Genomic DNA, 27,156 nt, shown 5'->3' on the forward strand with positions numbered 1-27,156 from the left:
AAACATCTCAAACAATGCCAACTTTGCGTTAAAAGTGTCCTAATTTCCTTAATGACACTTCATGACAGCCATCATAAACATTCTTAGAGGCTTCTTTCTGTTCATGACATATTTCATGTCATGGTCATAACGGTGTCATGTCAGCGTCATGCACGCCCCTTCAAATAGGGTTACCCTTTTATTCAAATAAATATATACAACCAATAGTTTTTATTTTTTACATGAAATCGTACAAGGTACAATTCAGCTTCTTAAACTTGAACATGATTCATCCCAGCATGATGAAAAGATTTTGAATTACAATATTGTCAACACATAGCGGGATCTACAAGATCTCCCAGACCCATTTCAAGTGATGAGAAAATAAAATTATTTGCATAAATTCCAGTCATGTTTGCAGGTGATATGTCACCACAGTAATGGCAGCTTGTTTACCTCTGCCTACAACCTGGACTAGTCTAGAGTCCAGAGAGGGATGGAGTGTAATTATGAGCCTTAGTGATGTCTAAAGATTACTGACAGTAATTAAAAAAGAGCCGTCATTAATAGATTGTATTACTCCTACCACAATTCTTTGTCTTACTATTATTTCAGGCACAAGCTTGCCCATATTTTTGGAATTGCAGTTCCTATACTTTGTTGGGATGTGAGCAGGAAGTATAATGTTGCCATGGAATCAAGATATCTGTGGGCTACAACTTTTTATCTTATCTGTGTTTACATTTTGGCAAATTGGTACCATTAAAAGTGCGTTGAATTAGCAATCAGCGGTTCCACTTTATCACTGGTTTACTTTAATACTGAAAAAAACCTACGAATGGGAAGATTCTTAGGCAACTTCTGAAGGCATAAGGGGAATCTTTGGACGTTTTGTTTGTTTGATTTCCTCAGGAAGTGGAAGGCACCCTATTTGGACACATTTGAGAAGGAGTATGATGTTTGAAAAAAGATTCACCTCCTGCAGAACCTTTCCCTCATGTCTCTCTCCCCACGCATCCCCTTTCTCTATATCTTCCTCTCATTTGTCTGTTTTGCTTTCCTGCTTCCTGGACTTCCGTTTCATTACTGGTTGCTAAGGACAGTGAATGTACTAGGCCTCATGAAGTCACCCCACCCTGAAGTAAAACCCAAACCAGCTGTTTCATGTGCCGTACAGTCTAAATAAAGCATTGTCAGAGTCATTGTTACTGTGCATCCTATTCAGTTAAGTACCGATGTCACAAGAGGTCCAGTCCTCTAAAGACTATATGGCATCCACTGAATCATCAGCATGTTACAGTTCAGTTGGCCAATTGAATTGCATTGTTTCTTGAAAGCAGAACAACAGCATCAGACACAATAATGTGCAGTAGTCTCAGCATAATTCCCAGTGTGATAGGAGCTCATTGTTTAGGACCAGAGAAGAATAGTAAGTGGTACCTCAGGCAGTGCTACTGACCTTGTGGTGGCCTACAATAACGTGGGAGCAAATTGCCATATATTTCAGGTGGCAGCTGGTAATTTACAACTCAGACAAACAGGTTGGATCTGGACATAAAGTGAGGTTGTGGGAATTGCCATTAAGGACAAGATGCCTAACAGCATCCATAGAACTGCTCGGTCTGCAGACACTGGCTGTATCATTAGCCAAATCGTCCAAATAATTATACTTCTTGTCTGTCAGGTCGGAGAAAATCCAAAGAACTGTAGGATGGGGGCTAAAATACAGTATTGCTCTGGTGTGCTTTTCTTCTTGTTAACCTATAAATCTGTTGAGCAGAGATGTTACCTTTCAGCGTCCAGTTTTGTATGCACACAGTGATAATAAACTACACAAACTGTATAAGTGCAGTATTTGATAATTATCAATCTTCACAGGAGCACTTTGGGGCTTGGCTCTTAATTTGTTAACAATCTTGAGAAAATGTAATTGTGATGGCTGTTATCTGCTGTGTGTTCTATATATAGTCTTTTCTATCGGCCATGTGTGTATTTATACACTTCAATCATATTCTGGCCAACACTTCCATTATCTGTTAATAACTTAACATGACGGCAGCGGCCGCCAGAGTAAAACTAGTTGGCACGGCGGCCTCTTTGATTATAAATAACTAAGCCTATCCTATGATGATTGCAGTACTTTAAAATAAAATTCATGTGTAGTTGCTGGAATTGAATTGCCTCTCAAGAGCCTTGGTTTTCTGCACCAAATTAAGCTCTGGTTTAGGTCTCACTTTGCCAATTAACTCTTCGCCACATTGTCCTTTTCGTAGCTATGGTCCTCCTCGCCAACAGTAACGTTACTAGCGGCTTTTATCGCGAACCAACCTAGCTAGCTAGGCTGTTGTGTGTCCTCCACGTCAGGTGTCTCTCGCCATAGAGTTGACGATAACAACCCTGCCCATTTAGAGTGAAGATATGATTGGCCAATTTGAAATTACTCTCTCATTGAAAAGTATTGCTCGGCCCTTTGCAAATACATGACTGGACCACCCATCACAGAAATGGACACCGATGATATTTTCTTCTTGGCAATGGGAGGAAAGCTGAGACTCGTGTGGATTAAATGAGTTTAACTGTGTTCATGTTTGATGACGCTAGTCCTAATGACAGCCATTCAATTGTAGTGAGAAAACGTGGCCTTGTATAACATAACATGTGACTTGTAGGCTAAAAACAGTCTAGGAAAACTTACAAACTCACAAAACTAAAGACATTCAGAGGATGCATGGCTTTGCTAGGTATATTGACGAGAAGGGACTTTCTGAGCAGTTTCCAGAACAGAAGTGCTTGCCATCCAATCGTTGAAAAACGTAATTATTGCAGAAATCTCCAACTATCAATAGGGTTTGATACCAAATCACGGCATGAATTTTGCTATGGTGTATCCCAAGGTCTTGGTGTCATAATGAGGTATTTCAGAAAGATTTTTTACCATTTGTAGAAATTAAGTGGTAAAAATTGTAAAAGCTGTCTAACAAATGGTTTCAACCCCCAAAACAACTTATGAGACCTAATTGAGCATGGGATTGACAATCATATACTTTGTTCATAATATCTAAGCCCTACATTGAATGGGTCGCCTTTTTGACTAGAAAAACTTGAGCTGCATCTCATTTTAACCTTCTATGTGACACCTACTGTTGACCTGCCATCTCCTCATGAAGATCCCCTGCACCCCCTAAAAAGGACAAAAATGGGTCTATGTGTGTCGCATCTTAAGGGAATATACAGGTCGTAGAATAAACACATATTCCAACAGCAGATAACTTTGAACTTTACATAATCCAAGCATCCTAGAATTAAGCATACTTAAAATTCATTGACCTAAACTAAAATGTCTGCACGAGCGTGCATGAGACAGAGCTGTCACCACAACAAGAGAGATGTTGGGGCCCATCCCCTGGCCAGACGATGAATAAGATAAAAGTCATTCTCTGCACTTAAGACGACCCTCTGATGACTGTGACTGATGGTACAAGACAGCGCATTGTCTCTTTCCTTTCAAAAACACGATTGTGAGTTGAGAGTGCCCGCAGTGACACTCCCTTAGATGTACTGGCAGTGGCAAGGACGAATAAAACATTTAGCCTAATGGAGAAGGAATAAAAACGGGATGATGGGTGATCATAATGTAAGACACATCCAAGTAGACATTAGCCAGTCCTAAAAGAAAGCAACCATAAAAAGATGATTATGGGATGATGAGGGGGAACCGGCTGGGATCTTAGCATGGATGGAGTTCAGAAAAAAAAAGTTCCATCCCAGCCTCCTAGGTCATTAGCTCTCCTCTGAAAAGCTTTGCGTGCCACATGACATCACTTGAGAACAGCAGTAGTTACAGTACAAAACAACAGTATCCATTCAAAAAAAATCTACCGCTGTTGAATAATGTAATGGGATGAATTATTAAGCAATGTGTCCTGGTTTTGGGGGCGTTTCCTTACATGGTGAAATTGCCTGAAGTCAAAATAACTTTCAAACACAGCTGGAAGGTACTGGTAATTACACAAATGTGTCATATGATTAGCTGCTAATTTGTATTTTATTCTTGTGACATTTAATTGTATTAGCCCGGCGCTTTTCTTCTGTCATGTGCAAACTGCTGTAAAACAAATGATGCTTACTATCAACTGACTCGCCCCCCTTGCCTCCCTTTCTCTATACTATCCCTCACACTCGTTAGGGTTTATATGCACATTTCAATCAGGAGAGACCAGTTTGCAGATATGCAAAAGTTATATACAGCACGATAATATGTACGATTACTTGGATACACACACACACACATGCTTTGATCCGTTAGTGGACATTAAACCATAAAGACTGGTTGAAGGTTGACGCTGCTAACATGGCTCTGTCCAAAGGTAAACTAAATCTGCCTAACCACCATCTCTGAATTTCACAACATGTTATTTTTTTTTGTTTAAGGACATCTTATAGTTCCCCAGAGAGTTTCATACTGTATCATATTCTTGGCCAAGCATGTCACTTCCTAAACTGAGCCAGACTGAGGGTTTAAACCTCGTTCCAGTTTGGGAGGCTTTGGCCCAGGTAGTACAGTGGTTGTCTCCCAGACTGGTCTGGCCGTGCAGTCCCATTGTCCCGCTGTCCCATGTCCAAGTGTATTCTGAATTGCTCCCAATGCTGCGTCATCTGTGTGGGAATGTTTATCTAATGAGCAGTGGTGGAACATTTGCACCCAGCAAACAAAAACACCACATACAATTGTAAATAAAGTGAATTCTTTACAAAATATGAGATATATAAATTAACAGGATACATGGTTACACCTCATTGTCTCTTACCAGTGTTACTGTGTGTGCAATCCTACCAGTTGTTCCTAAAACATCCTATTTGGAGAGGAAATGCCGTAAACATATATTTTGTTAGTCTTTACAATCATCCCCTGAAAAAAAACAAGCAGAATGCCTTGTTGCACGATTTAAATTTTCTTCCAGACTTGATATGTTCAGCATGTAGCTTGCTAGCTCGAAGGTCATTGTTGTTTCACAAAACGAACACAGTTTTGCGAGTCGAGGGACATCCGCCGGAGTAGCTATTATAGAAAATGAAGTGCTGTTGGTCCAGACTAGGTGAAAGGTTACTGTACTATGTTAAGAGCTTTGAGCAGTCATATATAGAAAAGTGCTATGTAGAATCAGTTCATTTACATTAATGCAAAGCATGTTGCTTGTTGGTCTCTGGCTCTAGCTTCATAGTTATAACAATGTAATAATGATTATCAATCTTCTCATCTACCATGGGAAAAGACCTTAGTGGTCCCTAATACTGTATCTGAAGTCTCTTTATATAGACCTTAGTGGTCCCCTTATTTTGTATCTGAAGTATCTTTATATAGACCTTAGTGGTCCCCTAATACTGTATCTGAAGTATCTTTTATAAAGACCTTAGTGGTCCCTAATACTGTATCTGAAGTCTCTTTATATAGACCTTAGTGGTCTCTAATACTGTATCTGAAGTCTCTTTATATAGACCTTAGTGGTCTCTAATACTGTATCTGAAGTATCTTTTATAGAGACCTTAGTGGTCCCCTAATACTGTATCTGAAGTCTCGTTTATATAGACCTTAGTGGTCCCTGATACTGTATCTGAAGTCTCTTTATATAGACCTTAGTGGTCTCTAAAACTGTATCTGAAGTATCTTTTATAGAGACCTTGGGGGTCCCCTAATACTGTATCTGAAGTCTCTTTATATAGACCTTAGTGGTCTCTAAAACTGTATCTGAAGTATCTTTTATAGAGACCTTGGTGGTCCCCTAATACTGTATCTGAAGTCTCTTTTATATAGACCTTAGTGGTCCCCTAATACTGTATCTGAAGTCTCTTTTATATAGACCTTAGTGGTCCCCTAATACTTTATCTGAAGTCTCTTTTATATAGACCTTAGTGGTCCCTAATACTGGATCTGAAGTCTCTTTTATATAGGCCTTAGTGGCCCCCTAATACTGGATCTGAAGTCTCTTTTATTTGTATGCAAATGTGGTGAACATTTCAATAAACCTTTCAGAAACTCAAGCAACAGAAAACCCACACATGTTGTTTTTTTCTGCTGGATGGAAATAAAAAAAAATGCATATGATAACAATTGCATGAAACACACCTAGTGAGCAGTGAGAACTGTGAGACTGGAGGGCACAGAACTAGAACAGTGAAATGGGTCACCTTCTGCTTGCTCGTCCACCTCATGAGTAATTCAGACGAGCTGTGTGTGCTCCACGCCGCAGACTGACAAGCAAGCAGTTGAAATCTTCTTCTCCAAGCAAGACTCCACTAATCACTAAAAAACATGAATATAAACATTGCTCCGTTCTATAAAGCACCATTATTATGTTGCCTTCATCCGTAGAAGACAAATTAGTATTTGGGCTGGGATTTGTTGTTAAGGTGATGCCCCGCGCCCATACTAATCCAGCTGGAGGATGTTAAAGTTTCCCAAGTGGGCCTCATAAAATATATGTTAAAAAATACATGTGGTGAATTGGCCTTCAATTTATCCCGGGCACGTTGGCTCCGCTGTTGTCAAGCATATTACGGGGTGTCTGGGACAGCCTGTGTTTTAACACAGTTGCCGAACATGTTGTAAGGCGCACATCAAAGTCTTCTCCATAGCAACACGGTCAACTGTCACCGGCCTAATTGAAAAGCTCTGCTTGCTTTGGAGGGAAGGATGCATATATCAAGCAGCGGCAAAAATACCGAGGTGCCAAGCAGCTTTGTAATGGTCTCATATTTGTTCATTTGAATGAGCTCCGCCAAAACAAACTCCTCAAGGCCAACTCTTTTCTCCTTGCATTCTTTTAGCTTTTACTCAGGCTGCTGCAGCTGCAAAATGACATCAGATTACTCAAAGAGTGAGTGTCTACCAACACTCTGCTGCAGGTGCTGTGTTCGCACGGCATTTCCTTTCTAACTGGGACGTTCTGGGACAGATTGGTGGGGTTTCTGTGGATGCAGTACACAGAGATCCGCTGGTAAGAGATAATAAGGTGTAACCATGTATCAGCTAATTTAAATAACTCATGTTACTGTATTGTGTCAACAGTTAACTTTATTTGATATTGTACGCGGTGGTTTCTTTTGCGGGATGCAAATTTTCCACCGAAACAAGTTCCATCCAGAGATTATTTAGCAGAGCCACCGTCGCTACATCGGGAGCTTTTATGCTCCCAAGGCGTTTGTGATTGGTTTAAAGAAATGCAAACAACCCAGAGTGTCTTTTTCTCCTATCCAAGCATGTATGTGAAGATGTTTTTTGCGATGCAAGACTTTGCTCTTGGCACATCTGCACCATCCCTGACCGTCATTCTTCATGAGACCATGAAGAATTATATTCTTCTCTGTTGTGCTTGGCATGATGGTAGACTCCTCACTTTATTGTCCAAGTGTCAGCTGTCTGAAACTGGGTGATCTATAAGTGCTAATAGCATTATTTTCAGGACATTGTCCAATTTGTGTAAGTAGCAAGCGTTAGTGTCTATTTTATAGTCGTTAAATCTCAATGATATCAAATGAAAAGCCATACTCTGGACCTCCAGCTAGGACCAAACGCCCACTTTCTTGTGAATGTCATTAGTCTGCCTTCCTTCCTTGATGGTCCCATTTTATCTTAATGATGCTTGGCACACTGATACCGAGAGTGTGATTGGATTATTAGCCACAATTAAGGACAGGGTATCAAACGGCTTTCAATGAGGCATTAACTATCATAGGAGAGGGCGAGGTCATCTTTTTTGAAAGCGACGACAGATGTGCCAGTCTGGAAAATATCGACTTGGAGCACTTGGATGTACAGCACATGGCTCTGTACACACCTGTGTGAACACACATACATACAATGCATACCAACTGCCGGCACATGCATAGGATGACGGCACACACACTCAAGCTGTCACAGATGTAAGTGTGAGTTCCGAGATGGATGTTTAGGGCTCATGATTGACGCAGGCTCCAGATATTCATGGAAACTTTTAGAAAAAAAGACACAAAAGACAATTACTCCTCTCTTACTCCCACGTCATGACCTTTTATCCATCTCCTTTTTTTCTGCAGAATAACACAACCATTGCACAACGTTGAGGATGTGGCTATTCATTGGCACAGCTCACATTTAATATACAGCGCACGTCCGAGTGACTTACGTGAAGAAATAAAACGTTCCAGACCGTTACCTAGCCAGCAGGCAACCAGGGTAACTTGATCATTTGGTTACAACCTGTATGGGCTGCTGCCGACTCTTTTTATAGAGCATTAGGGAGGCCCTTAAAGTATACTGTAGGAAGACACTACTTTCACTTAAAATGAGAAATCATATTTCAAGAGGAGAGAAGAATGAACTGCATAAATACTGGATAAGGGATATGACATGTACATGCTGTAAAGATGGTCACATAATCATTGACTTACACACAGAAAGATTTAATTATATTACTGTATGTCTAATTTTCTAAAGCTATAGTATGTAAACAATGATTATATGTGCACGTGTTTCTCTTATTCTGCAGTTTGATGCAATGGGTTTTAGGATCTCTTATTCCATTTTATTAGTTTGTTGGTCTTAGTTTCACAATTTTGCCCATCGTTTCTATTAACTATGTTAACATTACACTTACCTAAATATTCTTTTAGATCTGGGAACACGGCACATTACTAAAACACAGAGTGATTTGAAAAAAGAAACAGCCAGATGTTCAGACAGTTTAGAAAAACATATGCTGGATGCAAACATATGTCCCTGATCTCTCTCTTTCTGATATTTCTACACCACAAATAACAGCTTTGTCCTGGAAAAGAGTGAGGTCAAAGTGAAACTAAACCCAAAATGAAACTGAACTTAGTTTGGTCTGTGTTTTATTGAGGTTACTAACTACAGAAAATAATCTATAACATTATCATATTTTGTATATTGGGCTAAGTATTCAACTTCCGCATGTAAACTTATACTATGCAGGCCTAAATATATAGTTCTTCTCACATTAATTGCACTACCACACTTCTTTTGCACAAATAGTGTTTGAACAATTCACTTTGCAGTCTGTAGTCCATACTGTATTGTATTGCAATTTTGTGTTTAGCTTTTTTAATGTCATCTCATATTTCTTTTGCTTATTACTTATTTTGCTGCATATGTGTTTGTAAAGTGTGCTATACAAATAAAGTGAATTGGATTGGATATTCACTGCATGGTAAAGCTCGACTCGCTCTATTTTAGTTGCATTTTCATTTTAAGTTGGTTGCTTTCCACATGACCAAGGCCCAGGAGATGGATTTCCCTATGGTCTCACCGCTTTGAACTGTGGGTAATTCCCTTTGGTGACATCTGCATCGATGCAGACTCATGGAAAGGGCTCTGTAGGTGTGTAATCCAACTCTCACGCCCTTTGAAATTCAAAAATGTCTTTATTCACTTAAGCCAGATTTTAAAACAGGCATCACATTACATCTACATTACACCGTACATAGTTTCACTTTGCCAGACCTTCCTCCACAGCGCTGCAGAGGAGGGTCTGGCTAGTCCACAGCATTCCTGGATGGGAGATGAACGTGCTCTGGTTTATTGGCATTTCTTTAAACCAATCACAATCATCTTTGGCTTCTGTGCCACTGTAAAACAGCCTCAGGAAGGAACTCGCTTTGGTGGAACGAAAATAAACTTGAAATGAATAAATCACTCCTTAACTGTGATGTAAGATATAGTTATGTCAGTAACATGAGTGTCACAGATGTCACAAATATAAGAGGAGGGTTTCAAACAAACATGTTTTTCTAAAAAATGACTCAAAGTGAATGCAAATACAGTGACTTCCAATTGTTTTTCTCCAAATGCAGCAATGTGTTTGAAGGCAATCCTGAAAAACTAGAAGTAAAAAACTTTAGGTGTTAGAAGACATAATCAAGCTATACAATGAATGACAGGAAGGTAATGCACTTTGGTTTGGTGATCTATTAAAATGTTAAATATTGCTTTGACAGTACATGTGTGCCGAGTTATTATCAGTGAAGTGGCTTTACCTTTTGTGAGGCAGACTCTCGAGCAGCATCTCAAAATTTAAAACTCCTTATTGTGAGACAGACAATGTGGTCTTTGTGCTGCAGAGTGCTGTGTCCCCTGAGAGAAACAGGTATGGAGGGTGATGTGGGGGGTTTGGACGGGCACTGAAACCAACTGATTGACACTTTAAAAGGCGGGTAAAAAACAGAGACAGCAGCTGAGTCCGAAAATACCTTAGCAGCTGCATTTGCATCTGACATTTCAGGCCTTCGGCTGATGTGCTCAGACACAAAAAATGATTGCATGAGTTGGAAAAGATAGGTTGCACAAGGCACGAGTTATAAGTATAAAAATGCCCATATAAACAGCCTAAAACACAAATGAATTGGCGCTGCTGCAGAAAAGGGTATCCCATAACTTCTGTCCAAGATTCATCGTCTTTGCCAAAGTCAGATGTCATCGTTGAAGGGAAATTTCTCCTTGCGCAGAAGGTGACGCATGAAAGTTTCCCCAACAGCAGCAAACGAATGGTCCATCCATCCGAAGGAAGACGGATGCAACAACGACAACATCTCATTCCACCGGCCCCATTCTCTGCACCCAGCGACTAACAAGAAAGTATTGGAGACCAGTGTGCAGTTTATTTCACAGTACACGAGTGCAGCTAATTAAATCCTTTAATCTTTTCAAAAAATGAAGTTATCTCTTGCTGACAGTTGGTGCCACCACATTTGCCAAGTGCGCCGCTGAGTTCCTAACTGCCACAATACAAGCCAGAGTGAGGAGGATGTTGCGGATCCACTGCAGTCATTTAATCTGCTCGGAGGACAAGATGGAATGGCTGGAAAGGATGCAGTGATAATTGGGGGAGTCACAGGTTCAGCATTCAGGATCTATTCCTGCATAGCCTGGGCTTAATATGACTGAATCCAATTTTAATTAAGAAAAACTAACTTCTCTGGCTCTTAAAGTTACAATATGTTTTGTAATGCATCAAACCCCATTTTGACACTATTTACTGTTGAAATCTTTCTTTCAACAATACCCATTTTGTGTATTTTAGAGCTCAACAATGGGATTCTGGAAGTGAAAATCCTAGAATATTCTAATAATTAGTTGGGCTTTTTCAATTATTAGCCATACTTTTACAAACTGTCCAATCCCTGGATGATAAACTGGACTACATTTTTGCACAATTTTGTTCCTATTTGGACTGTATATAGACTCATCACAATAAAGTCTCTTATCTAATGGTTTAGCCTTAAATTAGCTGCAGGCCTAAACAGAACCTTTACCAAATTGGACTTGCACACCCATCTGCTTTGGCAGAGCGGCCAATACAAACTCTCTCTTTCTCTGAAATGACCTGTGATTGGCCAAGGCGGGTAGATTTACAGAAGTCAAAGTGGTTTTCTCCCACCCCAAAATTCCACCAGGTGCAGATGCAGATTTTGTTGTTTTGGTCATTTTTCCTGGATGTTTGTGCGTATGCATTCTGCATAGTTAAAAAGCCCACTATGATACTCCTTTTCAGCGTCATGTTTGTTTTCTTCTCGTCTACTAGAATAGGTTTACATGCTTTGATGTTCAAAAAAACACATCATGTTTCTCATACTGCCCATTGCTGCACTGTCTCTGCCTGGAACACTCTGTCTGAGCTCTTGGCCCGCCTTCCTGAAAAAGCCATGTCTGCTCTGATTGGTGAGCTGGCCCACTGTGTTGTGATTGGTCAACCACTGCCACTGGGCGGGCTGTAATTGCTTTCTCAATCAGTGATATCACTAATGGAGGAATTTCAAACAGGAATGTGGACGAAGTGTTTCAATGAGTTGGGAATAAGTGTGAGAGAGAAAGCTCCATTTGGAGTGAGCACACTAAAAGATTGGGAAAATTCTAAAAAAGCATAATAGGGCCTCTTTAAATGGTTTCTTCCACTTAGTCCTGTTAAGAAATGTGGCTGTGTTTTAGTTTTTAATATAGAATATACGGTTGCTCTGGCCCTTTTACTTCCTTCCACTTCCTGTTGACCGCACTTCCTCCAAAACTACGGCGTACAATTGACCTAACAGAGGAACGTCCGTCCCCTGTTTGGTTGCCGATGACAGGATTCAGTGAGCGCCGCCTTGAAGATGATGTCACAGCAGTTCCATGTGACATCGCTAAGGCGATCAGCTGAGAACCCTACCCTGAGGGGGTACTATCCACAGTGAAAAAAGGAAAAAGAAAAGTATAGGTACCAAAAAAGTGAGTCGAGTCAAGTGGCGCAGAGCCCTAACATGCATAGGAAATGAGTTTTGAACTTAGAATGCCAACTCAAAGAAAGTAGAGTAGAATAGTCGTAGTATTTGAGTGGCTTTATGCTAACGTTACATGGACAGAACAAGCTATAGAATATAATTAAACAATATGTGGTATTAAGTAAGGAAGCAATATTAATTTGTCAATGAAGCATGTGGTTTATTGAATAGGATTTTCACTGCATTGTGACATAAATATAAAACTACACAGTGTCATTATTGAATCAGATTGAGGGAAAGTTAAGGCTTTGATAGGCCTACTGTATATGTGTGGTTGACTCAGCTGTAGAAAGGTAGTAATCTGATGATATCTGACTGTTTAAAGCGTGTATTAATACTAGTTAGGTAGGAATCTGATGATATCTGACTGTTTAAAGCGTGTATTAATACTAGTTAGGTAGTAGTCTGATGATATCTGACTGTTTAAAGCGTGTATTAATACTAGTTAGGTAGTAGCCTGATGATATCTGACTGTTTAAAGCGTGTATTAATACCAGTTAGGTAGTAGTAGGATGATATCTGACTGTTTAAAAACTGTATTAATACTAGTTAGATAGTAGTCTGATGATATCTGACTGTGTAAAGTGTGTATAAATACTAGTTAGGTAGTAGTCTGATGATTCTGACTGTGTAAAGCGTGTATTTAGTAGTAGTATTAAATATATAGTGTAGGTAGTACTAGTTAGTAGCAGTCTGATGATATATGACTGTGTAAAGTGGTATTAATACTAGTTAGATAGTAGTCTGATGATATCTGACTGTGTAAAGTGTGTATTAATACTAGTTAGGTAGTAGTCTGATGATATCTGACTGTGTAAAGTGTGTATTAATACTAGTTAGGTAGTAGTCTGATGATATCTGACTGTTTAAAGTGTATTAATATAGTTAGTAGTATTATGATACTGTGTAAAGTGTGTAGTTAGATAGTAGTCTGATGATTCTGACTGTTTAAAGCGTGTATTATACTAGTTAGTGTAGTATTTGATGTATATGACTGTTGTTATAATAGTTAGTAGTCTGATGATATCTGACTGTGTAAAGTGTGTATGAATACTAGTTAGATAGTAGTCTGATGATATCTGACTGTGTAAAGTGTGTATTATACTAGTTAGGTAGTAGTCTGATGATATCTGACTGTTTAAAGCGTGTATTAATATAGTTAGGTAGTATTTGATGATATATAACTGTGTAAAGCGTGTATAATACTAGTTAGATAGTAGTCTGATGATATCTGACTGTTTAAAGTGTGTATTAATACTAGTTAGGTAGTATTTTGATGATATATGACTGTGTAAAGTGTGTATTAATACTAGTTAGATAGTAGTCTGATGATATCTGACTGTGTAAAGTGTGTCTTAATACTAGTTAGATAGTAGTCTGATGATATCTGACTGTGTAAAGTGTGTATTAATACTAGTTAGGTAGTAGTCTGATGATTTCTGACTGTTTAAAGGATGGATGGAAGGATTGAACAAGACGGGGAAAAATATGCTCAACCAATGACAATGCAGGATGCTATCTAAAAAATCAGAGACAGAGGAGACAACAATAGAAGGTAAGACACTAATCCAGTGTCTCTCCAGAGTCAGATACATGCTACAGGGGGGGGCAACGGAGTCTGATAACTTGCTTAAACAACATAGGGAATGAAACGGGAGCGGGGCGGGATCCGCTAGCCTTTGTCTTAGGAGCTCGCAGGACAGGATTTTTTTTTTGGGGGGGGGGGCAGTCACGTGATCAGGACATGTCAGGAGTATGTTCCTGTGCTCGGGATGGGATGGGAGCAACAGCTGATTCCTGTGTCACCCTGTACTGCATTGTCTTCACTAGTGCCAAGCCCACAATATATCATTGATTGTCTGTGCTAATGTTGCTAATATTGCAGATGTGACTATAATAAGCCTTTTGATTTATCACCTTATAATATATCTGTACATGCATGTGAAAACAATTTTCTAGGCAAGAAACAGCAGTTTTGTGCTGAAAGACAGACAGCCAGAGAGAGAGAGAGAGAGAGAGAGAGATAGATTGAATGTCTGTTGAGTTTTCTTTTCTCCTCCTGGCTCTTGGTTGTTCTCCAGCCGTGTGTTGGCAGGAGGATGTGGCAGGAACCATTAGGATGAGAAATGACAGTAAAGTCTGGGCCAACCTTCAGGGCTTGCACAGAGGAGAGTCTAACAACCACACACACACACACACACACATATGCAGAGTAGCCTACATGCATATGTACTCTTTGCATACAACGCCAAACATCATGTCCCTCCTCGCTTCACCACCATTCTCACCGTGCCAGTGCTCTTTTGAAGCAACCTCCAGTATACCTGTTGGCAAGCATATTCATCCTTGAACAGTTAAGAGAAAAGGTTGACCTTTATATGTCTGGACTTCTTTCTGCAGTGGCCATGTGATCCAAAGAAAGCCGAGTCGTGCAGACAAAAGGAGAGAAGCACTTAGGGATAACAACCTCAGCAGACTTCTCACTTCACAGCTGTTTCGCTGCCACCAAGACTGTGATTCACCATTAAGGAGACAATGAAGCTCCTCTGACAGCCCTCTTCAAGGCTGCGTGTTGTAAGGCTTTACGCTGGCGACTGGAACTCCTGCACTCATTACTGAAATTGAAAGCATCACTGCAGATCAGTGCAAAGGGTTTCTAAGGAAATAATCATTTGGAATCTGGGTAAGAGTTAACCCCACATTATGTCTTTTAATTCATTTAAACGTACAGGAAATATGTTTGTAACCAAAGATAGAATACACATGTGTGGATGTCACAGAGTTCCCCGAAACCTACTGTGTATTTTGTTCCAGTTGGAAGAACGTCATCAAATGGATGAAGGATTTTTCTTTTAAGAGTGGCTCACAGACCACCGATTCAGTTAATATCTCAGTCCCTCCAGGGATTTCGCAGACTTTTTTTGAGATTGCCCAAAATGCCTGATATTGCGGGAGCTTTTTGTAAAAAATTGCAAAACCTGTTTAGGGGGAGAATAAAAAATAGGCTGAGTTGTCTTAGTAACCTTACCAAAAAGACTCAGCATGCTGGTGGATTTAAGACAAAAAATTGTAATTTATTGAATGAATCAAATTTGAACATGTCTGTCAGCGGCTTGTTGATCTTTACATTGTTAATTTAGGCCATCCTGTCTGTATCGTCTCTGGTTTGTCCTGCATCCACCGTGTGTGTGTGTGTGTGTGTGTGTGTGTGTGTGTGTGTGTGTGTGCGCGCGTAAGTTGCGAGGTGAACTGAGCAGCCCCGCCCACAGCAGAGAGCTAATTGAAACATCAGCCGCTTCAGCAACATCAGAGTGAAAAATCATTCCAGTGTACTTTTTTTGAAATGTTACAGGTTGGCAGAACTGTACGTTTTGTTGATGAATGTGAGATGTTGGCGTCACACGTGTCTCGTCTTCACAGCAGCGAAGTGAATTTGGCGGCGTATGCATTACATCAACCCGTTCTCACTCCCGCTTGGTCATTGGCTCTCGGAGACACGTACTGATACAGAGTCTGGCACGTTGGACTGCTGGGATTGGTTAAAGTCGCGGTGAACTCAGGTTATTGGTCAAATTTGCAAAGACGTTGCGGTGATTGGGCGAAATCCTGGAGGGACTGATATCTATGGCAGGACAGAAATTTCATTGGGGCCATTAGGGTCTTGTGGGCTGTGCCTCCACAGTTTGCCTTTTTGCCCCTCAAAAAATGACATGGCCTTGATGCCCTTCTCCTCTACAATTTTCCTGTTTCTACACTCTGTGCACACAACCAGTGGTGGTTTCCATTTCCAGCCTGTGAACTTCTGAGAAGAGCTTGTCTGAGCTGAGGTTATTTGATGGGCTAGCTGCCCTGGCATTTGGCTTTTGTGCCACCAAAAACTTGACAACAGCAAAGGCCAAGTGGCGTTATGAAATTCCAGTAGTAGTAGTGTCAAGTGTCAATGCAGATACAACTGGTCCACTGGCTGTGTGTGGCATGAAGGACATCAGGCTTTCACGCAGAAATGTTAAAGCTCACTCATCCTCACATCATGAATATAGGTCTCAGCCCAGAGGCAGAGCTGGGTTCTGTTATATGTTTCAGCCATGACCATGGCCTCTCCAAGGAAACGCTGAAGGCCACAGGTGCAGGTAGAGTCAAGAGTCTCTTGGAGTTCATCCCCACACATGGTTCTGTGGTCTCTGGGACTCGGGATTCGGGATCAAAGGGCCTTGGCAGCTGTGGTTGAGGGACATTTTGAGGGTGGGTTGGAGCTAGTTAGGTTCCAGTGGCTCCAGTTCACATGGACACACTGACAAACACAACACCACCTGCAGGTTCCGGGTCCATAATCTCACTTTCTCTAATGGAGACCTGTGGGCAGGGGAGGAAGTTCGGCATACATGCACATCTGCATATTATCCAAACAATGACTTAAGTTAAATAGCCAAGATGTGTTAAACCACAGAGCTACTTACATGAACGTGGTTGGTTTTACCTTTATTTTATATTTTTCAATTATATTACTCATTTTTTTATTTCATAATGAAGGAAAACTGTTATGAGGAACACCTCATATTAAGCAGGTGTAGACTGGGGCGGGGCTAAAAGGGGGGCATGTGGTGGCACTGCCCCCCCCCCCCCCCCCTTTTGCCCCCCCACCTCATTGGGCTAGATGCTGTCAAGTGGTTGCCTGTTCTGCCAATCTGCCCGGCCCTTGTCACATGACCAATTAATGTGTCCATGGTGACCATCCAAAATTCTGATACCATGGAACCAGCACTGTGAATGTTTTTTTAAAGCGGCAGACTGAGCATATAGTACAGAAACGTGTCCCTGGGTGTGGATATAGATTGGTTGAATTGTATTCAACGCCATCAACAAAATCCATCAAAAATCTATAAGAAAACTTACAAATAACAAATACAAATGGTCTGGGAATGATTAACGGACAAGACCCAAGCTCCCATCCATCTCTCTCTCTCTTTCTCTCTCTCTCTCTCTTTCTTTCTCTCCCTCTCTTTCTCTCTCTCTCTCTCTCTCTCTCTCTCTCCATGGCTCATCTGTGTCCCACACTTGACCTCTCCTCCCCTTGACCCTGTCTTGGGACCCAGGCCTCATGTCTTTTCACAGTCCATAGACAGGAAGTCAGAATGATCTATGCTTCTGTGTGTGTGTGTGTGGTGTGTGTGTGTGTGTGTGTGTGTGTGTGTGTGTGTGTGTGTGTGTGTGTGTGTGGTGTGTGTCTGGGAATAACTCTGGCTGAGTCGCAGCCTCATTCAGAAAGCCAGCTTGACGCTAACTGGAGCATAGAAAGCTAAAATGAAGTTTTCAGTGGTGCTTGTGCCCAGCCGCTGCATTCCTTGAAAAAGTGACGGATTGAGCCATTCCAAGCAGGAGACACTTTGCAACGGCTGTTGTCTAAACAATTTTAACGAACGACACATCAATATGTTTAACGCACCAAAAAAAGAGCCACTATGGGGTCTTATTTGATGACACTGCTGAAATATAGCTGACAGTGAAGAGGGCTGTGGTAGTCATGGGCTGTCACAAAGAAATCCAAGAGGAATGAATATAAACCAGCATGTCATTTGTTCAAATCAATTTGAACCCCAGCCACTTCGCCTAATCCTAAACTTGAATAATAATAATTTTGCTCAGCTGTAGCCCCCCCCCCCACACGCCTCACTTGGCTGATTACTGTATGAGTCAGGAAACAGTTTTCTATCTATTTTCCCCAAAAAACTCAACACACTATTTCTAAAATGATTAATCATTAAGCACAGCGCGCCAGTTTGCTCTATTTTACGTTAGCTGCAGAATTACCATATTGAACCAAACACAAGACAACCCCTGATTGTGAGAAGCTCACTTTTCCAAGATTCATTTTTGAAAGAAAAAAAAAGCTTTTTGAAGACCCAAAAAAATAGTTTTGCAAAAAACGTTGTATCTGGTATTCGATAAGGGAAAAATATTTAGGGAGAAGAAGAAGATTTATGACCAAAGAGTCATAAAAAGACCATATTCAGGCTATCAAGGTTACAAAAAGGTTGATATAGGCCTCTCATTTCAATACATTTAAAGTACACCAAAAATTACATTTCTTTTAAATCTTGAATTTTTTTAGATGGAATTCTCACATTTTAAGGAAAAACAATGTAATAACAATTGTAATACATTTTTTAAATGAACAAGTTATTGCATTAAAATACATTAAAAATTAAAATAAACCAACAATGTTGCCCATCAGAGGACGTCATTAACCATCCATCACCATGGTCTTACAATATGCACAATCTAGGACTGTGAAGCTATGGATTATTTTTCTTATGCGGTTGAGAGCATCGTATCGCCGGAGTTTGGCAGTCCACTAACATACTGTACAGAAAAGTCAAACTGGCTGCTCCATTGCTGCTCAACGCTTTAGAATTAGCAGACAAGACGGGTTTGGGTGACAGTTGCACGAACGTGGTCATCGATGCTGGGAGCAACGCTTATTGGCATCATGACTCCTCCTGTGTTGATGGTTATCACGGCCGACTTTTGAGCCACTTCAAGACGATCAGTGTGTCTCTCCATCTCAGCACTGTGGGCCGGGTGGAGGGGACGGTGGCTCGCTGCAGTCAGTACAGATATTTGGCACCGTCTGTTATGTGTATTCCAGTATTTGGACCAATATGGCTGGTCGAATAGCCTAGTTTCCAAATAAGGCATCTAGTGGGTTACATAGACGCGTTACACTTTAGGAACCCCCCCCCCAACCGCTGGTGTACAGAACACAGCCTGTTGTGACTTTTGTATCCAACCAGATTATTACAGTTATTTGAATACAAACATGACAGGGCCATGAAGGCAGCACATCATATTGTAAAGGCGCAAGGTGGAGACACTTTTCCCTACCAAGTTGATTTAGCTCCTCGCTGTCCATAACACGTTTTCATTTGACGCGTTGGCGTGAACATGATGTACAAATGAGTTACTGTAGATCAAGCAGAAGCAATGGCCAGTTACACATTTTGCCTCACACAAATGCCACAGAGTTGCAAATGCATAAATTAAGACGCAATGCAGGAACCGTTTCTTTTTTTTCCACTCTTTCCTAAATTTCAATTTCAATTTTTTCAATTAGAAAACATGCATGTCAAAGCGTGGGTCATTCTGTTTATACATTGTAAAAGACAAATAACGTGAACCAAAACAGCTGTCTCCATGCTTCTCAAGCCGCTGGAGCCTGGGACGCGAGAGATCTCCTGTTACTTCATCTGTGGCATAGAAACGTCAATATATTGTCAAAGCCTATTAGCCTTGATTTCCAGTGATGCTTAACATCCATTTGTACTTCAGAATAATGTATTCTTTTTTTCTTTTCTTTTTTTTTTACATGCCTTGCCGGGAAGCATAAGATGAAAAAGTACAACGGTAAGTTAATTAAATCGGAAACATTCCAGATTGTAATCAGTGACTTGAGAGGTAACAGAAGAGGGAGAAAACAGCGATTTTGTGCCCATGCCCACCTAAATAGAATGGGAGAAATGCATGTGTTTCATTTACTACAAAGGACCATCTTCCAGAGGTTCAAAGGAAAAGCTGAGGCATTTTAAATTAGACATGGGGCCTTGTACTTTATGACTAGTTTTGTCAGTAATTGCATTACTCATCTCTAAATCACACTCTCATCTTGCTGAATCGAACAAAAATTGGACTTATAAGAAAAAATAATTAAGTTGCCCTTTTCCATCAAAGAAATTCATTTATAAATACAGGAGGCATGTACTTGGACTTTTTTCTTTCTTCACCGACTGAGCACCGCTCATTTCAAGCAATTTGGGATTTTTTTTTTTTTTTTAAAGCACTCACTAATTAAGACCCACCTTTTGTTAAAATGTAAAAGGCATGTTGGCGACCACCCACAGGCAAGGGTGGCGGTACTAAATTACGTTTACTCTCGTTACTTTAACAAAGTAACACTTTTTAAAATGTTGTAATTTTACTTTTTAAGGCATAGCAAATGCAAAAAGAGGCTTTACTGTCATTGCACCACCATTGGACAGTATTACAACAACATTACGTTGGTACTCCCCGAATGTTGAGAAACACAACAAACTAAGAAATTAGAATTAGACTCTATGAACTGAAATGTCCCAGCAGTGGATCATTGCTTAAATTACGGAAGTACATTTCAAATTTGAGTCGTACAGCAGTGTCCGCCCTTTTTGTTTTTTTCGGGGAATGATTGTAAGAATTAACAAATACTGTGTTCTGGGACGTTGTGGTACTGATTGGAGGGACTGCTGTGGACGAAGTACACACAGAGATACACTGGTAAGAGATAATGAGATGTAACCGTGTATCAGCTCACTTAACTAGCTAAGTTAAATACATTTACTCAAGTACTGTACTTAAGTACAAATGTTGAGGTTTCTTTTCATGCCACTTTCTACTGCTACTGCTACATTTCAGAGAGAAATATTCTACTTTTTAATCTCTGACAGCTTTAGTTACTAGTTACTTTAGTCACTAGTTACTTTAGTTACTCTTCTACATTTATCTGACAGCTTTAGTTACTAGTTACTTTAGTTACTAGTTACTTTAGTTACTCCACTACATTCATCTGACAGCTTTAGTTACTAGTTACTTTAGTTACTAGTTACTGTAGTTACTCCACTACATTCATCTGACAGCTTTAGTTACTAGTTACTTTAGTTAATAGTTACTTTAGTTACTCCACTACATTCATCTGACAGCTTTAGTGACTAGTTACTTTAGTTACTAGTTACTTTAGTTACTCCACTACATTCATCTGACTGCTTTAGTTACTAGTTACTTTAGTTACTAGTTACTTTAGTTACTTCTCTACATTCATCTGACAGCTTTAGTTACTAGTTACTTTAGTTACTAGTTACTTTAGTTACTCCACTACATTCATCTGACAGCTTTAGTTACTAGTTACTTTAGTTACTCCTCTACATTCATCTGGCAGCTTTAGTTACTAGTTACTTTAGTTACTTCTCTACATTCATCTGACAGCTTTAGTAACTAGTTACTTTAGTTACTAGTTACTTTAGTTACTCCACTACATTCATCTGACAGCTTTAGTTACTAGTTACTTTAGTTACTCCTCTACATTCATCTGGCAGCTTTAGTTACTAGTTACTTTAGTTACTAGTTACTGTAGTTACTCCACTACATTCCTCTGACAGCTTTAGTTACTAGTTACTTTAGTTACTCCTCTACATTCATCTGGCAGCTTTAGTTACTAGTTACTTTAGTTACTAGTTACTTTAGTTACTCCACTACATTCATCTGACAGCTTTAGTTACTAGTTACTTTAGTTACTAGTTACTTCAGTTACTCCTCTACATTCATCTAACAGCTTTAGTTACTAGTTACTTCAGTTACTCCTCTACATTCATCTAACAGCTTTAGTCACTAGTTACTAGTTACTTTAGTTACTAGTTACATTACGCATTAAGATTCCTGCACACCAAACACATGTAGTTTATGAAATCTGATGTTTTATTATAAAGTAACCTAGCAACAATATCCAGCTGAGATGATGATGTCATTAAACACACAGCTGGTTGGATCCTTTACTCTTTCTATAATGGGAGAATTTTTGCATTGAGTATTTTTACTTTTAATACTTTAAGGACATTTTCCTGATGATACTTCCACACCTTCTCTTCAGCAACATTTTCAATGCAGGACTTGTGTTTGTATTTTTATTACAATGTAGTATTAATATTTTTACTTAAGTAAAGGATGTAAATAATTCTTCCACTACGGCTCATATTACTGTTAACATCATTTCATCAAATGTTCCACCACAACAAGTTCCTTCCAGAGACTATTTAGCAGAGCTCCCCCGTCGCTGCAGCCGGAGCTCAGCAAGAAGAAGATTGTGATTGGTTTAAAGCAATGTTTCCCAAACTTAGGGTCGGGACCCAAAATGGGCCGCAGACCCGTTTTATTGGGTCGCGTAAATCAGAATCAGAATCAGAAAACTTTATTGATCCCCGAAGGAAAACTGTGTTACAGTTGCACAAATAGTAGAAATATGAATAAAGAAATAAAGAAATATAAGGAGTTTGACAATGGATATTTACATTGTTAAAGGAATATTATGATATAGTATTTACATAAATAACATAATTAAGGTGTTGCAATGGTGAAAAGTAATAATAATAATAATAATAATAATAATAATTATTATTATAATAATTATAATTATAATAATAGTAGCAGTTGAGTATTGCACACATTACAAGCCAGTGTTATTGCACAAAAATGCATATCAATCTTATGTGAATGAGTGTTGTTATCTGCTACACTGGTCTGTTCAGCTGCTCACAGATGCTGTGGGGGGGGGTTCTCTCTCTCTCTCTCTTATCCTAGGAGGGGATAAGAAAATGAGTTGAGAAAGGGGTGAGACACAGAATGGAGAATAGAGACCTCTTCTGTTTTTGTTTACTTTTATAATGGAATAAATATACTTCATATACATTTAAATTCATGGTTTGTTCCGTCTTTTGTCCACAGATTAAAAATGTAGATGTTACAATGATTCATGGTGTATTTTTGTAAATTCGGGTCCCGGGGAGACACCAAATTTCTCTTTCGGGTCTTGAGCTGAAAAAGAAACACTGGTTTAAAGAAATGTCAACAACCCGGAGTGTGTGGTGTGGCCAGACCTTACTCCGCAGTGCTGTGGTGAAAGGTCTGGCAATGCCAGACTACTTAAAGAGATACTTAGCCGATTTTTGCTCTGTGTCATGGCAGTGTGGGTGGTATTTAACCCTTCAGGTTGCCAGGCCCGGACAGGGTTTGAAAAGATTTCAGCTCTCTGAGTCACCAAGGAAGTACACACAATATTTTCCTTGATGATTTCAAATGAGCTCCAACAAGCATGCCAACATTGTGGTAAGACAATCATAGAATATTACGTTTTAGTTTTTTTTTTTCTTTAGTCATCAAGACATTTTGCAACGCTGTATCACCCGATTCGGCATATAATTAATAACAACTTTCCTGTATGGCATTCAATCCTTGTGGTGTGATGTTTATTCACGTGTGATAGTAATGGGATTTAGTTTTTTAAATTTAGACTAATAGTGGCTAAGTATGAAAGCATGAGAGATTTTAGCTCAAAAACAGCCTATAGCTATATAATTATCTAAGTAGGCCTCTTTGCAGAGTCACATGCCTGAAGTGGTAACTACTACTGTAGACACATCCTTATTTTATATTTTTAATAACCTCACACCACTATGCCTCCTATCCAGATTTATCAGATTTAAAGGAGTACATGATAATCCTGTCAAAAATTAGAACTGAGTGGGTGGGCTATGCGTGGTTTGATTCTGATTCTGATTCTGATGAGTCTACCAAGTGTGCACAGAAGCTTGGTTTGACCAATACGGACGTTTGGACAGTGGTTGTGTGAATTCCTCATAGGGAGGTTGGTCGGGGGGGTGGATTGGTCACACACAGGACTTTCAACGAGGAAAAGTGCAGTATGAGCTACTGTCATAAAAGCAATGTCAACTCCTCCTACGCAAAAAAGGAAGGTCGACAAAAAAAACTCAGAAGTCTATAATGATTTTAGGTTTTAGACCTTGGAAGAGCAGAAAGGTGAGGGAATAAATGGCAGTAACATGCAAACCATGGGGTAAGTGGCCAAAGTACAGAAAACAGAATGGAGGAGAATAGAAAGAAGAGATTTCAATTACTTCTTCCAGTTTCTGAATATTAAGACTTTAAAAGCAGGTGAGAAAACCCACTTGTTTTAAAAAGTGGATGAAGAACTGATCCCTGGAGTTGGCTGGGCTGAATATCTTTCATCCTCTTCTTGTCCTGCTTGGATCTTGCATTACGCTTCTTCTTTCAAACATGTTCCCTTAGTACGTGGGCGTCAAGCCCCCCGGCCAATTCTAAATTCCTTCCACATCCAACACCCTTAACTTAGACTAGTTGTTCGACAACTTTTTTCAACAATGTACCCTGTTGAAATTTTGTTTTTCATCCAAGTACCCCCTGACCAGCACAAAACATTTTGTAGAAAAACAATGATTACCCATATAGAGTCACAATGCAGCGCTGCACCATCATGTCTGATAACTGGAAAACACTTATGCTACATATCTAATGTTGAGAATCAAGAAATGCATTCATCATTATATCAAGTTAGAGTTTATTCCAATTACTAAAACACAATTTTGCAAACTAGGCTGGTTTTAGCAAAATACTTAACACAATTCACAAAAACACCAAAAACACACACCCAAACGGCAAAATACCTCATATCCTGCAAAATGGAGCACTGAACCACAAGTAAATATAGCAATTTCAAACTCAAACCTTTGCACACCAAATGGCACCTACCGAATTTGTGTTTAACACAATGTTTGGCATAATGAAAAGCACTCTAATCTTTAGCTGAGGAAGCTCCGGCCAAGGGAAGCAGCAGGTCTGGATAAAGTGGGCCCAGACTACTGAAGACCTGCACTGCAGAACTGGGGCAACCACTGCAATGGATCTTCAACCATTAGCCTGCAGTTAGGGAGAAAGCCCAGGAATAGGTGCACAGAAACGGCCCGCTAGCGCCCCCTACAAGATTGAGCCCCTGCAGTATGTTTAACATTGACGCAGGAAACTTGATAGACATATGTAGCATGGCAGGACGGACATAAAACTTTATTGGAGCCATACCTTAAACCCAACAGGAAGTCAGGCATTTCCAATTTTAAGTTCAAAATTAATGCGATTTTGGCCATTTCCAAATGTTGTACTTTAACAAACTTCTTCGAGAGATTTAATCCGATCAACTTTAAATTCAGTCTGTGTCATCTAAAGACGTTAACAAAGTTAGTAAAAGAAACGTTTTTTTGTCGAACGTGTGGGCAGGGCATGGCGGCCATTTTGAGTGTTTAGCGATGAAGGAGAAAGTGGCTGTAAGTACAGTGTACGTTGTCGTATCTGCTTGAAATTTCCCACAATCACCAAGATCCCAGGCCTGAGGACATCTACAGGAGTCCAGAACTGAGGACATTTACAAGAGTCCAGGCCTGAGGAAATCTACAGGAGTCCAGGCCTGAGGACATCTACAAGAGTCCAAGCCTGAAGACATCAAAAGGAGTCCAGGCCGGAGGACATCTATAAGAGTCCAGGCCTGAGGACATCTACAAGAGTCCAGACCTGAGGATATCTACAGGAGTCCAGGCCTGAGGACATCTACAAGCCAATATTATCTTATTGTTATAGCGCAGGTGAATGTAAACTCCCATGCTTTAAAAAACTGCACCAAATCATAGCCATATCAATGCACAACCACAATGCATAAAAAAATGACTAAATCCTCGGAACCAGGGGCTAAAGACATGGTTGATCTGATCTTTTTGGATTAGCCACAATACTGTACCTGTTGCTCCACTCCCTCCTGCAGGATTGCTCTCCATCTTCTGGACATTGAGACCCACAGCAGGCGTGTTGTTCTGTGTTGGTTAGTTTCAAATAATTGTTATCCATGTCTATCTCTCAGGACTTACCATGACTGTGGTATCGAGAGACTCATGTGGTGTGAATGCTGATCAGATTACTGATAGGTGTAAAGGATTTGAACGAGTTTGGGCCAAAAACATTCTTATTGACGCTTACAAGGGGGCAGAGAGAAATGATATGGGCCGCCGTTTGAAAGTAAGGGGTCGCACGGCTGTGACAATCATGCGGCTCTCCACGAGGGCCCACGGCCCATCTGCAATCTGTCCAAATTCCAGATTACCAGTCCGTCTGTGTCTCGACATATTTCCAAAACTATTAGAACCAGCTTTCAGGACCACTATTAAACTTATGGTGTGACCAAACCCGGTCTCACGCCAGTTCGTGATATGGTCACATTATTTTGATTTATTGATTCATGTACAGTACATATCACAATTTTCTCAGTTATTACGTGTACAGATCACTGTTTTTGAACGTTACCATTTCATGAACTTCCATGACACTGGGCTGCTCTGGGGGACGCAACAACGCCTGCCTGTAAATAAACCAGAGGACAAGAGTGCAATGTTGTTTCCATGGCAATGAGGAGAAAACTAAAGTCAGTCAAGAGACAGTTGGAGCACACTTCCTGGGCAGAGCGACAATTCCAGTGGCTGTCAGAGCATCAAAGACCATAATAAAACGGAGCCACGGTAGGGGACTTATGGTTTGGTCTTCTTTTATCTTGAAGAAAAAGGTACCGTAGGAGGGAGAGTAAAACAGCTTCAATTTAACAGAGTTACATCCATCTAATTGTCTGTCTTTTACCAAGCAGCATTAGTTTCTTTCATCTCAGGAACAAAGCCTCAATACCAGGTTTTTTATCATCTTTTCTTTGTTTAGCTATTAATTAGCAGGTCTTTATCCTCGTACACTGAGGTTGGAAGAGCACAGTAGTCCATTAATTCAACCTTGACATTAATTCTTTCACTCGCCTCTGCCCTCAAAGCCACCGAATCCACTTCATTATTCACTTCTCACTTTGAGCAGCAGTGGGTCCCGCATGGCTCCAAAGACAGCAGGAACTTCTCTAAAAGATGAGAAGAGGGGTTGACGTGTTTCATAATCCATGAGGCTGGTACATTCACACACTGTATATGCAGAGCAATTTAAGTGACTTGACAGTGTCTTTATTTCTTCTATGTGTTAAGGACGTTAGAGGCGTTGATAAAAGGAGTTGGTGATGTAATGTAAATGATGCTGATGTTGTTGAGACGTTTGTTGATTATATTGGGTTAACTTTGTAAGGCTGATGTGCACTTGTCCTACCCTGTGTACTTTTACGTTGCTGCCCATGCACCTTGCTTACAACTTGTATAAGTCTTTATCCATGACATTCCACTTTCATGA

This window comes from Etheostoma spectabile, unplaced genomic scaffold (genome assembly GCF_008692095.1).
Source record: "Etheostoma spectabile isolate EspeVRDwgs_2016 unplaced genomic scaffold, UIUC_Espe_1.0 scaffold00569331, whole genome shotgun sequence".
Taxonomy (NCBI): domain Eukaryota; kingdom Metazoa; phylum Chordata; class Actinopteri; order Perciformes; family Percidae; genus Etheostoma; species Etheostoma spectabile.